Source organism: Anser brachyrhynchus (assembly GCF_964034855.1).
Source record: "Anser brachyrhynchus genome assembly, chromosome: 1".
NCBI classification, from domain to species: Eukaryota; Metazoa; Chordata; class Aves; order Anseriformes; family Anatidae; genus Anser; species Anser brachyrhynchus.
This window is the reverse complement of record NC_137694.1, coordinates 171806173-171822574: the sequence shown is the minus strand read 5'-3', so window position 1 is coordinate 171822574 and position 16402 is coordinate 171806173.

Sequence of the window (16402 nt, the reverse complement as noted above, 5' to 3'; positions counted from 1 at the left end):
CATGTTGATCCTACAGCAGTTGTGTATGAACACTTCAAACTATTTCATATATCACATGCAATTGCCCTTTGTGATGTTTTTCATAGAATATTTGAAATGATGTTTTTAATGAGTTTTCAGTGCATACTCCATATGTTGTATGATTTTTATAAATAATTGTGTTGCTGACTCATTAAAAAAATAGAACTGGCAATGTTGATATGGCCTGTCCTGGCTGCAGATCAATAAAATATTAGCAAAGAAGTGAAGTTTACTTATTAAAGTATACAGTATGCTAGAGATAACACACAATTTTAGAACTGACTTTTAAAAAGTAGAACATAATTTGGTGTAAATTGGAACCATACATGGTGTGCTCTCTCTGATGCACAGGCAGTCACGGCAGTGTTCATTAAAAATAAGAAAAAAATAATGTGTTGTGATCTTGGCAGAGGTAATGTTTGCATAGGAATCAAGTTCCCAAACAGCTGTTCTGGCCACTGTTGGTGATGGAAGTCCTGGTTTTGAATAGAGACCTGTTGCATCTCTGAAACACCATCTTCAGCTGGACCAGGAGAGACTCCTCAAACAGTTCTTGCACAGTTTTGCACAGTTCTTGTAATCTAGATAGACCCAGTGCATGCATAATTCTTTGCTCTTTATATGTCTTTATATACAAATCATCAATTAAATAACTGCATACAAAAGACTAATCCACCTAACCATGACTGCATGAACAGTTTTTTTGACCATTTATTGTCTAGGCACAATTTAATTATTTCTACAGCATGAGTCACCTTTGGAAGTCTTTGGGAATCACCACCCAGGATGTTAATCAACATTTCCAAGCGTACAAATTGGACTAGATGCAGCAGGAGCTGCCTTAGGCAATTTCTAGACCTGTCCAAAATCTTACCTGCAGTACTCTTCTAGTAATCAGTCAAAAACTTAATTCTAAATGTTCAGTTAATGACCTAGTTTCAAGTCAGTCTGTTGCTTCAAACCAATCCATCATCTTGTCTATACAAAGATGAGAAAACTTTATCAAAGGAGTTCCTGGACCACCCAAGGAATTAATGACTCAGGTGCAATGGGTTTGTAGATAAGCACAGCCCAGCTATCTAGCTATACATACTTAATTTCATACTTACAATTCACTTATTCGAGACCTATAGCTCTTGCCTTGCTGTAGACTATTCTTTAACAAATACCACTTCTTTTTTTTTTCTTTTCTTTTTTTTTTTTTTTTTCTGTTTATAGTACTATGAGACATATACTGAGCAGTATGCTGCCTTTTCCCAGCAGTGTTTCTGAGTTTTTGTCCTGGTTTCAGTCACTATTGCTGTTCCTTCCCCTCACACTTCTTCCTCTCCTCTGTCCTGTTGCAAGCTCACCCACACTTGGGGTGGTACAGCTACAAAACTGGCAGTGGTAAAGAAAGGCAAAACTACTTGCAGGGCCCAGCCTGTGGACGAAAACTCAGGACACCCATCTCTTACCAAGTTCCCATTCCTAGCACTGCTCCCTTTCCTAGCACTGATGAGAAAGGAGAGAAGAGAGGAGGAAAAACAAGAAATTTACACCTGAGATTAGTGGTAGGAATCAACACCTGCAGCAGCGTGTAATTGATTAAATCAAATTGGTCTTAGTATTGGCCTACCTGTACTGGTTTTCAATAAAACACAAGGTGGCTGGGGCAGAAGCAAATAATAGACAAGAGTCAAAAATGACAAGGAGAACTGGGAGATATGTCCATAAAAGCTGGGGGATTTTTGAAGATTTTTTTTTTCCTAAAATAAATGTTTGATTCAGAATTAATTGGTGCAGTGCTATTTAGATGAAAATTATTTCTAATCAACCTTTGGAAAAAGTCAATACATTTTGGAAAGACCACATAAGAGATAAGGGTCTTTGAATACATTATTTTTTAATTGTTTTATACTTCAGAATGTAATGTAAGGTTGAAAATTTGATTAATGATGGATGTGGGAAAAAATTTCATTATCCACAGCTGGAACTCTTTTGTGCTCTAACAATATGTTTCCAAAACTCCCATTATCTAATAAACCTTTATAATCTGACCTCATGAAATGCTGTGTATTATGTATTGCTTAATGAAGGACTGAGCTCAAAACGCATTCTATAAGGTGAATATATGTGTGAGTTTTATCTTAAAGTAAATTTGATATCTTACTCTGGATGAAAATAAAAGAAAGGAAAGAAAGGTGCATATTTCTGTTTACATAATTATTAAAAAATACCTTAATTAGAAAAAAATTGAATATAAAATATTCTGACCTAAAATAGCTGAATTTCTCTCTCTCTATAAAAAAAATCTATTTTCTTTGCAAATTATTTACAGCACTGCTAAAAACAAATTATAGCTTTAATGAAAAATCCAAGCACTGGGCTGGAAAAAAACCCATCATTATCTGAGCCTGGAGAATACAGGCTTGTCTTTTTAATCCCTAATACTGCTGTTCATTGAAAAAAAAAAAAAAAATCACAATATATGTCTTTTAGCCAGTAAGTTGCATTTTGTGAAATTATCATGTGTCCTGTTTTCAGTTAGGACAGAGTTAATTTTCCTCCTAGTAGCTGGTAGGGTGCTATGTCTTGGATTAGGATGAGAAGAGCGCTGATAACATGCTGATGTTTTAATTGTTGCAGAGCAGTGCTTACACCAAGCCAAGGACTTTTCAGCTTCTCTCTCTGTCCTGCCAGCGAGCAGGCTAGGGGTGCAGCAGGAGCTGGGAGGGGACAGACCCAGGACAGCTGACCCAAACTGGCCAAAGGGGTATTCCATACCATCTGACGTCATGCTAAACAATATATAGGGGTGGCTGGCCGGGGTGGGGGGGCCGGCTGCTCGGGAATAGGCTGGGCATCGGTCAGCGGGTGGTGAGCAATTGCATTGTGCATCACTTGTTTCATACACATTATTATTAGTAATACTATTATCATTATTATTACTATTATTATTATTGTTATTATTATATTCCTGTCTTAATAAACTGTCTTTATCTCAACTCACAGGCTTCACTTTCCCGTTTCTCTCCCCCATCCCAGAGAGGGAGGGGGGAGGGTGAGCGAACGGCTGTGTGGTGTTTAGCTGCCAGCCAGGTTAAACCACAACATCATGCAACTTATCTTCTCTTTCCATTGTAGGGCAATGTTCTGTAGGACATTGTGTGCAGGGAACAGATTTGTGACAAATGCAAATCTCAACTTTTTATATCTAAGTCCCACAATAATTTTACTGAAACATACCTATGAAATGCTGTGAATGGTATGAATTAATTTCTTTGGCCTCTACTAAACTTATTTCAAAGAGAAAAGCTTCTCCCTTGTTCTAAAATGCGTGATTCCTTAAGCCTGCACTGTCCTAAAAAACTCTATAGTATATTTATTCTGTGAGGAAAGGAGTCAGTTATTGGGAGTAAAAAGCTCTAAAATATTCAGATTTAGCTTCAACTCTGTCAGCTTCAACTGACAGAGAAGTCTAGTGAAAATTCAGTCAGCTCCCGTGATTCTTTGACTAGCCAATAAGTCTCCTGCTATAGGTAGATGAAACATTTTCTCCTCCCAAACAGAACCTCTAATCTCCTTTCTGTCTTTTTTGTCATAGGATAGGTTCCAGAAGTTTTGATCAGACGTAGCAGGTAACATGTTTGCTATCTGTCTATAAGCAGTCAGAGCCTAAAATGTATCTATTACAGATTTGCTGAAAAAATTACGAACATAATTGTTTTACAGTTCAAGGTGTATTCTAACAACAGAACAGAAATAGAGATTATTCTAAAAACAGAACAGAAATAGAGATTATCTACTGTAGACTATGTGCTTAGCTTTAACTTCTAACAAAACTTGTTTTAATCAACATATCACTGAATGTGGTATGTGTTCCACAGGTAAAGCAGTCTGGTTTATGTTAAAATAAACATACAAAGGAGACATGATTCATAAGGATATCCACCTGTGTTAATCATCTTACAAACAGAAAGAAATTGACTCAATAATGAAGGGTCAGGCAAAACATGAATTAGCTCATCTGATGTCTAGGTCAGAAGGACTTTCCAAATAAACAATAATTATAAAGGCCCATGCTTACCCTCATCAGAACTGCAAAGGAATAGAAACTTGTCAAGTTTTTGATAAAATTTCTCTGTTTGCCTGGAAGCCCTATGTATGACTTATTTCAGAAGACAAGGGTTAAAGGGGCAGTCCTATTTTGCTCAATGACATTTTTGGCCAGTTATGGTTAGGAAGAGAGACCTGAAGGAAATAATTAAATTAAAGAGTCATAGATGTAAGATTTTACAAGGCTGAGAGGAAAATAGAAGTAACATTCCAGTGGTTTGAATTCCTTCATTTAATTTCTCATTCTGGAAACTGAACTGTTCTCATAGCATGACATGAAGTCAGAGGTGCTTTGGAAGTTAGTAAGATGTAGCTATTGAAAGGATTGAGGAGTCCTGTTCTCTTGATGGTGTATACGGGAGTATACTACTGCAATGCCCTGAAGCCCTCTCCTTCCCTAGTTCGTGAATTTTCTCTCAGTGACAGCTAGCATTCAGGAAGGAATGGAAATGGCCAAGGTGCACCTCAACTCTCATCCAGATGTGCAACAGTGAAGTGGCTAGGGCACACATTTGAAAATACTCCAAAACCCTATTATGTAGATGTCCTGTGAGGAATCTGTCTATCCTATTTTGTGTTTGGGTGCCCAGATGTTGTCAGTACGAGGACTGCAAGGGTGGCTCCATTGAGGAGGCTGCCCTATGTCAGGCACAACCAGTTCCAGCAGGCTCCGCTCCATTGAGGAGGCTGCCATATGTCAGGCACAACCAGTTCCAGCAGGCTCCAAAGGCCCCACCACATGGCATGGCTGAGCCCATCATTGGTGCTGGTGGTGCTTCTGTGGAAAAAAAAAAAAATAATAAGAAAGGGCAGAAAACACAGAATGGAGAGAGAAAGAGGGAAAAACAGAAAAACAGAGGAGCAATACCTTGTGACTGACAATGGGATCCACACCACATACCACCCGAAAAAAAAAAAAAAAGAAATGGGGAATCATTTCAAAATTCCATGAACGCCTTATTCCCTATCAAGTAGCCCAGTGTACATCCTTTCAACCATTTTCAATTTATTTTCTAGTTTCAGGTGCTTACAATCCCGAAACCTCTCCAGGATTGTTGGAATTCATAACAAGATTTTCCTACTAGTAAACCTCCCTCCATTCCTATCTCCCCAAATTTCAGTCCAAAATTTTCTCGCTCATATTTTTTTTATCATCTCATTGCTCTGTGTTAATGCTCTTTTTTATAGATTAAATAAATCATCTGCTTTCTTTAAATTGTTTCAATAGGTAGTGATTCTTGACTTTTTCACCACAAAGTCTCTGCATGTCCAGATAGAGCTTTTCTGATTCATGGGATCTTGTGGAAAATGTTCCCACATTTAAGTGGTTCAACACTTAAAGCATGTCAACACTATGCAAAATGAATGGTAAGATATTGGTCTGTAGAGTCTCTTCATTCTAATTAGTATAGAGAGTGGACTGCAGATGAGGAAGCATCTTCCAGCCCCTTAGAAAGAAATGGTTCTTGGCTGCACTTACAAGTTGTGGGATGCACACATACAAGGTTTTGGGAAGGTACAGTTGGGACTTCTGCTCTATGCATTTGTTTATACTGGCTTGTGTTCTAATAAGCCAAATGTCTGTCTCAAAATGATTAGATGGTGAAATGTAGTGCACAAGTTCTTAGCTTCCCAGTTTTTATTTAGCATTTTTTTGTTCTCATTTTCTAACATTTTATCTTCATGTTTAGTTATGAGAAGTATGGAATGTGCAGAACCACTTTGCCTAGTTTATTGCATAAATAAAGATGAATCATATCAGCCTGAATGGGGTGCTTCTTCGAGATAAAGGTCACAATTTGCTCTATAGAAAACGAACTCTCTTTTTCCCTGAAATTCAGTTTCTTAAACTTGGTGACCATGAAAGGCTGATTTATATTGCTGTGGTAGAACAGCTTAATGCTGTGCTTGGATTTGAACAACAACAAAAAGAAACGTTTGCTTTATGCAGCAGAACTAATTCAAATTTAAAAAAAAAAAAAAAAAAAAAAAACAACTACTGAAAACCTTGAAGTTAAGACAGAAATAGTTAGTTATGAAAAAGCCCATGGTTTTAGCAAAATAAATTCATCTGCAGCTCCGTGGAACACAATGCAGTATAGCCTACTTTAAGTTACATAAGACAAAACTGTCTGTCAGGCTAAATGAAAAGGAAACATTTTGTTAAGACTAGTTTCTCATTTACTAATCTTCATGATGCAGCCATTCACTTGTAATTTTGGTGGCATTAGAAATGGGCTTTTCTTTTTCCAAAACAGAAGCTCAGAACAAGAGTTTTCTGAGTAAAAGAGGTATGTTATATACATAGAGAATAATTTGAACCATTTATCGCTGCTTCTTCCCTAGGAACAATTTCCATCTTGAGAAGAGGTGCCTTAGAACCCTGGAATGCGAGCATGTAACTGCAATAAGCACTGTGAAATAGGTCTTCTAAGAAACTACAATTCTATACTACAATTTGCCTCATTGCAAGTAGGACTTTTTTTTTTTTTTTGAAAAAAAAAAAAAAAAAAAAGATAAAGCCCATGTCAGATTTGAGCTCAATCCAGGAAGATGCAGATCACTTCCTGGGAGAGGCTGAAAAGTTCTGTGAAGTATATGAAGCCTATGAAATGTTATTATATCACATACTGTGTATAACCATAAAAGATAACCTAAAAAAATCAGCAACAGAAGCATATGTGGTAGTTTAACACTGAGAATTACAGAACTGTAGGGGTTGGAAGGGACCTCAAGAGATCATCGGTCCATCCACTCTGCCAAAGTAGGTTCCCTAGACCAGGTTGCCCAGGTAGGCATCCAGACAGGTCTTGAATTTCTCCAGAGAAGGAGACTCCACAACCTCCCCCAGCAGCCTGTTCCAGTGCTCCGTCACCCTCACAGTGAAGAATTTCTTTCACATATTGGTGTGGAACTTCCTGTGATCCATTTTGTGGCCCTTGCCCCCTATCCTGTTCTCACAAACCACTGAAAAGAGGTTGGCCAAATCCCTCTGTCTCCCACACTTAAGATGTTTGTAAACATTAACAAGATCCCCTCTCAGTCTTCTTTTCTCAAGACTGAACAGACCCGGGTCTCTCAGCCTTTCCCCATATGGAAGATGCTCCAGACCCCATATCATCTTTGTGGCCCTCTGCTGGACTCTTTCCAGGAGATCCCTCTCTTTTTTGTACCGGGGAGCCCAGAACTGGACACAGTACTCCAGGTGAGGCCTGACCAGGGCAGAGTAGAGGAGGAGGATCACCTCCCTTGACCTGCTGGCCATGCTCTTTTTAATGCACTCCAGGATCCCATTGGCCTTCTTGGCCACCAGGGCACACTGTTGGCTCATGGTCAACCTGTCGTCCACCAAGATCCCCAGGTCCTTCTCTGCAGAACTCCCCTCCAGCAGGTCATCTGCCAGCCTCTACTGATACATGCGGTTATTCCTTCCCAGATGCAGGACTCATAGAATCGTAGAATCATAGAATATCCTGAGTTGGAAGGGACCCATAAGGATCATCAAGTCCAACTCCTAGCACCTGGTCTACCCAAAATTATAAATCCAGTCCAATTACTTCTTAAATTCAGACAGGCTTGGTGCAGTGACTACTTCACTGGGGAGCCTGTTCCAGTGTGTGACCACCCTCTCGGTGAAGAACCTCTTCCTGATGTCCAGCCTAAACTTCCCCTGCCTCAGCTTAACACCGTTCCCGCGGGTCCTATCACTGGTGATAACGGAGAATAGGTCACCTGCCTCTCCACTCCCCCTCGCGAGGAAGCTGTAGACCACGATGAGGTCCCCCCTCAGCCTCCTCTTCTCCAGGCTGAACAGGCCAAGTGACCTCAGCTGCTCCTCAGACGTCTTCCCCTCTAGGCCCTTCACCGCCTTCGTCGCCCTCCTCTGGACACTCTCCAACAGTTTAATGTCCTTTTTGTACTGTGGTGCCCAGAACTGCACACAGTACTCGAGGTGAGGCCACACCAGCGCAGAGTAGAGTGGGACAATCACTTCCCTCGACCGACTAGCAATGCCGTGCTTGATGCATCCCAGGATACGGTTGGCCCTCCTGGCTGCCAGGGCACACTGCTGGCTTATACTCAACTTGCTATCAACCACAACCCCCAGATCCCTCTCTGCAGGGCTGCTCTCCAGTGTCTCGTTGCCCAGTCTGTATGTATAGCCAGGGTTGCCCCTTCCCAGGTGCAGGACCCAGCACTTGCTTTTGTTAAACTTCATGTGGTTGGTGATCGCCCAGCTCTCCAATCTGTCCAGATCTCTCTGCAAGGCCTTTCCACCCTCATCCAAGTCCACAACTCCTCCAAGTTTGGTGTCATTGCCAAATTTGCTCAAAACACCTTCTAGTCCTACATCCAAATCATTTATAAAAACATTGAAGACGACTGGCCCTAAAACGGAGCCTTGAGGGACCCCATTAGTGACCATCCGCCAGCCTGATGTGGCCCCATTTACCACAACCCTTTGAGCCCTGCCGGTCAGCCAATTGCTCACCCATCGTATGATGTTTTTGTTTAGCTGTATGCTGGACATTTTGTCCAGTAGGATCCCATGGGAAACCGTGTCAAAAGCTTTGCTGAAATCCAAAAAGATCACATCAGCTGGTCTCTACACTTGCTCTTGTTAAACCTCATTTGGTTTCTTCCTGCCCAGCTCTCCAGCCTGTCCAGGTCTTGCTGAACGGCAGCACAGCCTTCTGGCGTGTTAGCCACTCCTCCCAGTTTTGTGTCGTCTGCGTACTCGCTGAGGGTGGACACTATTCCCTCATCAAGGTCGTCAGTGAAGACGTTGAACAAGACTGGACCAAGCATTGAGCCCTGGGGAACACCGCTAGTCACAGGTCTCCAGCTGGACTCTGCACCACCAATCACCACCCTCTGAGCTCAGTCAGTCAGCCGGTTCTCAACCCACCTTACTGTCCACTCATCTATCCCACACTTTCTCAGCTTTGCTAGCAGGATGTCATGGGAGACAGTATCGAAAGCCTTGCTGAAGTCAAGATAGATGACATTCACCACTCTCCCCCCATCTACCCAGCTGGTGATGCCATCATAGAAGTCAACAAGGTTGGTCGAGCATGATTTCCGCTTGGTGAATCCATGCTGACTACGCTTCATAACCTTCTTCTCTTCCTATTGCTTGGAGATGGCATCCAGAACAAGCTGTTCCAACACCTTTCCAGGGACAGAGGTGAGACTGACCGGCCTGTAGTTTCCCGGAAGCAGCTGAGGCACTCTCATTCCCTCTCCTGAAGTTAATAACAGACTAGAGCAGTAAGAACTAAAGAAATAAATGTTCCCCACACCTGTCTTCTTTTACCTCCTTCCCTTGAATGGCACAGGGGAATGGGGAATGGGGGATATAGTCAGTTCATAATGCTTCATCGTTGTTGTTCCTTCATTGTTCCTTCTCTTCCCCTGCTCCATATGACATCATGCTTCCATACCATATGGCATCATGCTGAATAATTAATATGGAGGGAGGGTTGACCAGAGGGGTGCCACTGCTCAGGATCTGGCTGGGCATCAGTCAGCAGGTGTTAAACAATTGTGCTGTGCATCACACAATGTGCAATGTGTTTTGTATATTCAATAATAATAATAATAATAATAATAACAACAACAACAATAACAATTCATTTCTGTACTATTATAATAATTCATTTCTGTACTAATAATAATTCATTTCTGTACTATTAAATTGCTTTTATCTCAACCTATGAGTTTTACCTTCTTCTTTCCTCTCTTCCCCATTGCACTGGAGAGCAGGGTTGGGGGAGGGTGAGAGAATGGCTATGTGGTGCTTAGCTGCCTGCTGGGATAAACCACAACAGCCGTCCTTCAAAAATTGTTCCAGTGTGAGCTTCCCATGGGCTACAGTTCTTCAAGAGCTGCTCCAGCATGGGTCCATACCACAGAGTGCAGTTCCAGACTGGTCCTGCATGGGCTGCAGCTTCCTTCAGGCCATCTACTGTGGGCTTCTTCATGTATTTAGTTCTCACTGCTCTGGTTTGTTATTAATTGACAATAAATTACATTAATCTTCCCCAAGTTGAGTCTGTTTTGCTTGTGACAGTAATTGGTGAGTGATTTCCCTGTCCCTGTCTCAACCCACAAGCATTTTCTTTGTTGTATTTTCTGTACTTCTGAGGAAGGGGAGTGAGAGAGTAGCTGTGTGTTAGTCAGCTGCCTATCAGTGTTAAACCACAACAGTATAAAGATTAAATATTAAGATTAAGATGGACTAGTTTATTGGATAGCTGTTGAAATGATAAAACTTGCCCTAGATGGGTAAAATGCTTGAAATATGAAGTTTTTGCCAAGGCATTACTACTTTGGAGGAGCCTTTTTTTTTTTTTTTTTTTTTTTTTTCTCTCTGCTTAGTTTGGGACCTATTTCAATACAGCTCAGGTAAAACTGACTCAAGCATTGGGTTAGCAATATCCACAGAAAGATTATTATGAAAGAAATGGGAAGAGAATAGAGAAAATGTAAACAACCAACCAAATAAATAAATAAATAGATAAATGAACAAATATAGACTATAGTAAGCAGAGTGAGAAACAACTACAGGGAGACTGAAAATAGGAATAAAGATTTATGGTATGTGTTCTAATAAAAAAAAAAAAGAAAAAAGAAAAAAAAATATTACCTATAAATCCTGACTATACAAAGTTAGTTTCCTTAATATTAGAAAAAAAAAAAAGAAAAAAAAATGTTTGTAAAGCAATTATAATGTGTTTTATACATGATAAGCAAATGAAGGATGATAATTGCTCATCGTAAATGAGTAACATAGAGATGTCCTGGACTCTTAGAATGTGTGTATGTGTGTGTGTGTGTGTGTGTATTAAACCTTAATAAATTATTCATATATGGAATTCCCTTTTTAGAAAAAACTGCTGTAAGAAACTTCTGTGAGACCTGATCAAGGAGCAAAGATATATAACTTAAATTACAGTACCTAGTACCTTGTTCTCAGGAATACAGGCTTTTTTTTAGAGAACTACTAGATAGAAGCAAGATTAACCAGAACTGACATTTATGGTTTATTGCTTCTATTAAGTTCAACACTACAGCTCCCCTTCTTTTCCTTGCCATCCCCTCCCCCCAACATGTAGCAAAGGCAATCAAGGCTCACTGATCTGGAAATTAAGTTGGGAAATGTGAGATGTTAGGGTCATTTATGAAATTTCTATTTTCTACTTTTATCTAGGAAAGAAATGTGAACACAGTTTTTGGGGTTCCATTTCCAATCACGCCTTGAACTGGGGTTTGCAGTCATAGAAAATCATTAACTGAACATGTTGAACATCAAAAGGCTGTACAGTTCACTGAAATTTCTGGGAGAAAGTTTAGGTCAGTCCCTCTTTTTTCAAAACTGGTTCACCTATCCGTAAGTGTGATACAATTATTCAGCAATTCCTAATGTAGTTGGAAAAGACTAGGAAAGATTTAACAGCTTCATTCCCGCTTCATGCAAACCAAAAAAGTATGAAATCTAGAGCAAATGAGCATTTCAAGGTATATTTCAAACAAATGTATACTTCACAGAACACTTTAAAATATAAAGAATGGGTTTATTTGGGCTATGCTGGAAGTCCATTTAAGCCACTATTCTATGACCTTGGCAATATACTTATGGAAGTCCAGAATAACACTTCCACCAGCGTACAACAGCTTTTGGAAAGCTCCTATTTAAGACCTTCCTGAGTGAAGACTTTACATTCATATCGTAGTGTTTAACAGGGCTTGCTGGACATTTGTCCTATGAATTTGTCTAACCTAGTTTTGATTCCATTTGTAGTTTTGGCATCCAAAATATCCTGTGGCAATGAGTGCCAGAATATAATAAAACATTCTGTGAAAAACTACTTCCCTCGATTTGTTTTAAACCAGCTGCCTTATAATCTCATTTGCTGCCCCTACTTTTTGTGTTATGAGAAATAGTGAATAATAGTTTCTTGTTCATCTGTTCCATGAAATTCATTATTTTATATACCTTTATCATATCCCACCACCTGTTCTTTTCTGAAGCTTTGTTCTATTTAATTTGTCTTTCTACAGAAGCCATTTTATATCTCTGAGCATCCTTCTCTGCATCAATTATATCCTTCTTGACAGCAATTGTATGCCATATTTGAGATATAGAAATACTACAGATATACTAGTGTTACAGCAATATTATTTTTTTTTTTTTTTAATTTTTATTTCCTCTATTCTTATTAACGCCTAATGTCTAATTTGTCTTTTTTAACCTCAGGTGAATACTGAGCTGGCTTTTCCAAAAAGCTATCTAGATCTCTCTCTTGACTGATTAAGGCCATTGAGGTGCATGTATAGCTAGAATTGTAATTCCTCATGTGCCATAATTTGCAATTTTCAAAACTGATTTTTTTCCAGCATTTTTCAAATTAATGAGAATCCTTTTCAGCTCTTTCAGTCAAGTTAATTTCTGACTATTCTTAAAAAAATTAGTATCATCAACAATCTTTGTCACGCCAATACTCATACATCAGTTCTGTTTTTCATAGATACCTTGAGCTGCACAAATACTGACACAGCTTTCCTGATACCCCATCTGACACTACCCTTAAAACCAACCATTTATCCCTACTCCTTTTTTCATATTAGGTAACTAGTTATTAATTCAAGAGATGACCTTTCTTATTTCCAATGACAACATCAAAAAGGCCCTAAAAGGTTTGTGAAATATTCTTTCCCTCTGAAAAAATTATCTCAGTGCTTCTACATTACATTTAATTCCCCACATCTATTAATTCTATAATTTTGATCATTTTTCTTGGTGAAAAATAAAACCTACATGTAGAAATACTGACCTTGTGGGTTTTTGTTTGTTTGCTTGTTTATTTGTTTTTAATTTGTTTGTTTTTAACATCTAAGGAACAGCAACTGCTGTCTGTACTACCTTATATTTTTGGGAGGGTCAAGGGTTCTAAAAGCAAACAAACAAAAATACCCCTCCACATATGGTGAAAGCAAGACAATATTCATTACAGATTACTGTGTGATAGCAGGCATTCAAGTGAACTTTAAACATTCTTCTACACACTGGACTTAGAAAACTCTGCACTTAATAATGATTCAAATATGGTCTTTCCTGACTAAAGGAGTAGTTTTTCTTGAGCTTAACTATTTTATCTAGGGGTTAAATAGGCATTTCCTTGTATCTTTCAGGAACTAGCAATTTCTGGAACTATCACGCTTAGTCAAAGAGAAGCAAGGTGTTGTGGTTTAACCCGGCTGGCAGCTAAACACCACACAGCCGTTCGCTCACCCTCCCCCCTCCCTCTCTGGGATGGGGGAGAGAAACGGGAAAGTGAAGCCGGTGAGTTGAGATAAAGACAGTTTATTAAGACAGGAATATAATAAAAACAATAATAGTAATAATAGTGATAATGATAATAGTATTACTAATAATAATGTGTAAGAAAACAAGTGATGCACAATGCAATTGCTCACCACCCGCTGACCGATGCCCAGCCTATCCCCGAGCAGCCGGCCCCCCACCCCGGCCAGCCACCCCTATATATTGTTTAGCATGACATCAGATGGTATGGAATACCCCTTTGGCCAGTTTGGGTCAGCTGTCCTGGGTCTGTCCCCTCCCAGCTCCTGCTGCACCCCCAGCCTGCTCGCTGGCAGGACAGAGCGAGAAGCTGAAAAGTCCTTGGCCTGGTGTAAGCACTGCTCTGCAACAATTAAAACATCAGCCTGTTATCAGCGCTCTTCTCATCCTAATCCAAAACATAGCACCCTACCAGCTACTATGAGGGAAAATTAACTCTGTCCTAACTGGAACCAGGACACAAGGGACTTAGAGTGAATAATTCACTCATTCAGGAGTGAATCATTGTCTATTGGTGAGCTTTGACCTTCTGAAGAAGGTCAAATTAAAAGAAAAAGAATTAAAGGAGATAGTGTAGTTGTGGCTAAAATAGAAAGGTGTGATAACTTGTCCTTATAAAGGTGGTAGCTAAAGTTTTCTTCTTTCCCTGCAAATATAAGAAGTTGGGTTGGAGTTGCTGTCCCAAAAAAAGGAAAGAAAGAGGAATCTGCAGAAGTTTCAATTTTACCTCTGAGACATACAGAATTTATCCTTCAAACTTTTTCCAATATTGAACCAATAGTATTGAACTGAGTTCAAAATAACCAGAAACTAAGGACCATTTGTTGTGACAATATCCTGAGACATTAGTAGCCAGAGTCAAAGCAGGGAAAGGGAAAAAGAAAAAGAGATGGAATACTTGAAGTGAAGCTAAACAAGACTAATAGGGTCCTTCCATCACTCAGCAAAACATCTTTCCATCTTTTAGATTGTCACAGTGAAAAACATGTAAGACAGCCAAAAAGCAAAGTAAGGAAAAAAAAAAAAAGACTGTTAGTCCAACATAGAAAATTAACAATTCATATAATAATCAATTAAATCAATTAAAAAAATTAAATCAATTAAAAAGTACTGTGAATACCAAGAGGAAGATAATAAATACCATACATGGTGGCTGTGACTCAACCTGGAAACACAATCACCAGAGTTTTTTGTTTGATGGTTGTTATTCTTTAATGTTTTTATTTGTTTGTTTGTTGTTGTTGTTTTGTGAAGTCAGTTTTCACATCCCCCTTTTTTTTTTTTTTAATTTCTTGGAAATTACATTTCTACAGGCTTCACCCCTGAGACATATTTCAATTATTTTCTCAAAATGGTTTTGCTTAAATTAACGGTTCTGGGTTACTGAGTAATTACCGAGTAATGTTTCTGTATGAAATTAAATTCATCTAAAATCCTACATATTCCTAACATAAATATCATGTATGCAGAAGTCTACAATATCTGATAAGTTGTAACTGGTTTTGGAGCTAACTAAGCTAACTATGAGAACTTCAAATACAACTCAGTTAGATTCAGTTAGAGTCCCTTCTTTGGAGATATTCAAAACCCACTCGAATGCCATCCTGCACAATGTGCTCTTGGTGATCCTGCTCAGCAGGGGGGTTGGACTAGATGATGTTCAGGAGGTCCCTTCCAACCCCGGCCATTCTGTGATTCTGTGATTTTCTTTAAACAGTAATCACCAAATACATTTTCATGCATGGATACTAAGATTTCCAATTGTGTGCACTTAATTGCTACAGTTTAATTAATAAGAATGGGTACAGACCTGGGAACTGTAAAATATTGAGATGTATTTTTCTAATAAATTAAATGTCAAGCTTTGTACTTTTCAAAAGTGAGTACTTGCTACTTGTTGGTTGGAACAATGGCTTTTTGCCACCAAAAATAGTTTATTTAAATCAACATCAGTTTACACTGTTTCTTTTTTTTTTTTTTTTTTAACCTCAAATTCAGAAATATTAATTTTCACATTCTCATTAACATCTTCAAGATCTTTGACTTTTCCTTATCTTTCTAGGGCATTGACACTGAGCTATTGTTGTTGCTGTCTAGACAAATTTTGTTCTTGCATTAGCCCAAGTTAGATTTGGTCACACTCTCCTAGTAATCTCTTATAATCTCTTAATGTTAAGATTTGTATCTGAAAAAAACTCACAACTCTTTTACCACGGTAGACCTGTAATGCATTAATTTGACAATATCAATAATTTCAACATAAAGCCTTCAAAGAAAGCAAGTTGAGAATTTAGTAATTATATCCCCTAAGGTTGTATTTGAGATCAAAAAAAATTTTTTTTCTTTTTCTCTGACAGGTAAATAAACAGTTTCTCTTAATTAGGTTAGATTACAGGAAATAAAAGTGTTGTTGAAAACAGGAATGGAGTAGAATATTGTCTTTTATCAAGAGCAGTATCATGTAAATGTCTTAAACTGTCTAGTTACCATGATAAATAGGTTGGGGTACATACACACTTTAATTACTAACAGCGAAATCTGCTGAAATGGAAGTTTTGTACTTGGTAAGAGCTATTAATGTTGAAATGACCCGTTTAATAGTGACCTGTGGTATCAAAGTATGGATTTAAATTGGTAATTAATAAAAGACCATTTCTGAAAATGCTAACACAAGAGCTCAATAAAAATGTTAACTAGGTCTCAAATACCACAGACAGTTTACTGACATTTTAATACATACTACTTATGCTAAACACTTTTGTACACTCAGAACTAAGGATGAGAGGATAACAATGGACATATTTCTCAGCTAGCAGTTGGGAGATGAGTGGTACACTTAGCAGACTAGTTCATTTTTGTAGGTTTTAATCCTGCTTAATAATGGTGGAACACGGCATGATTTCTTTTTGAAGCTGC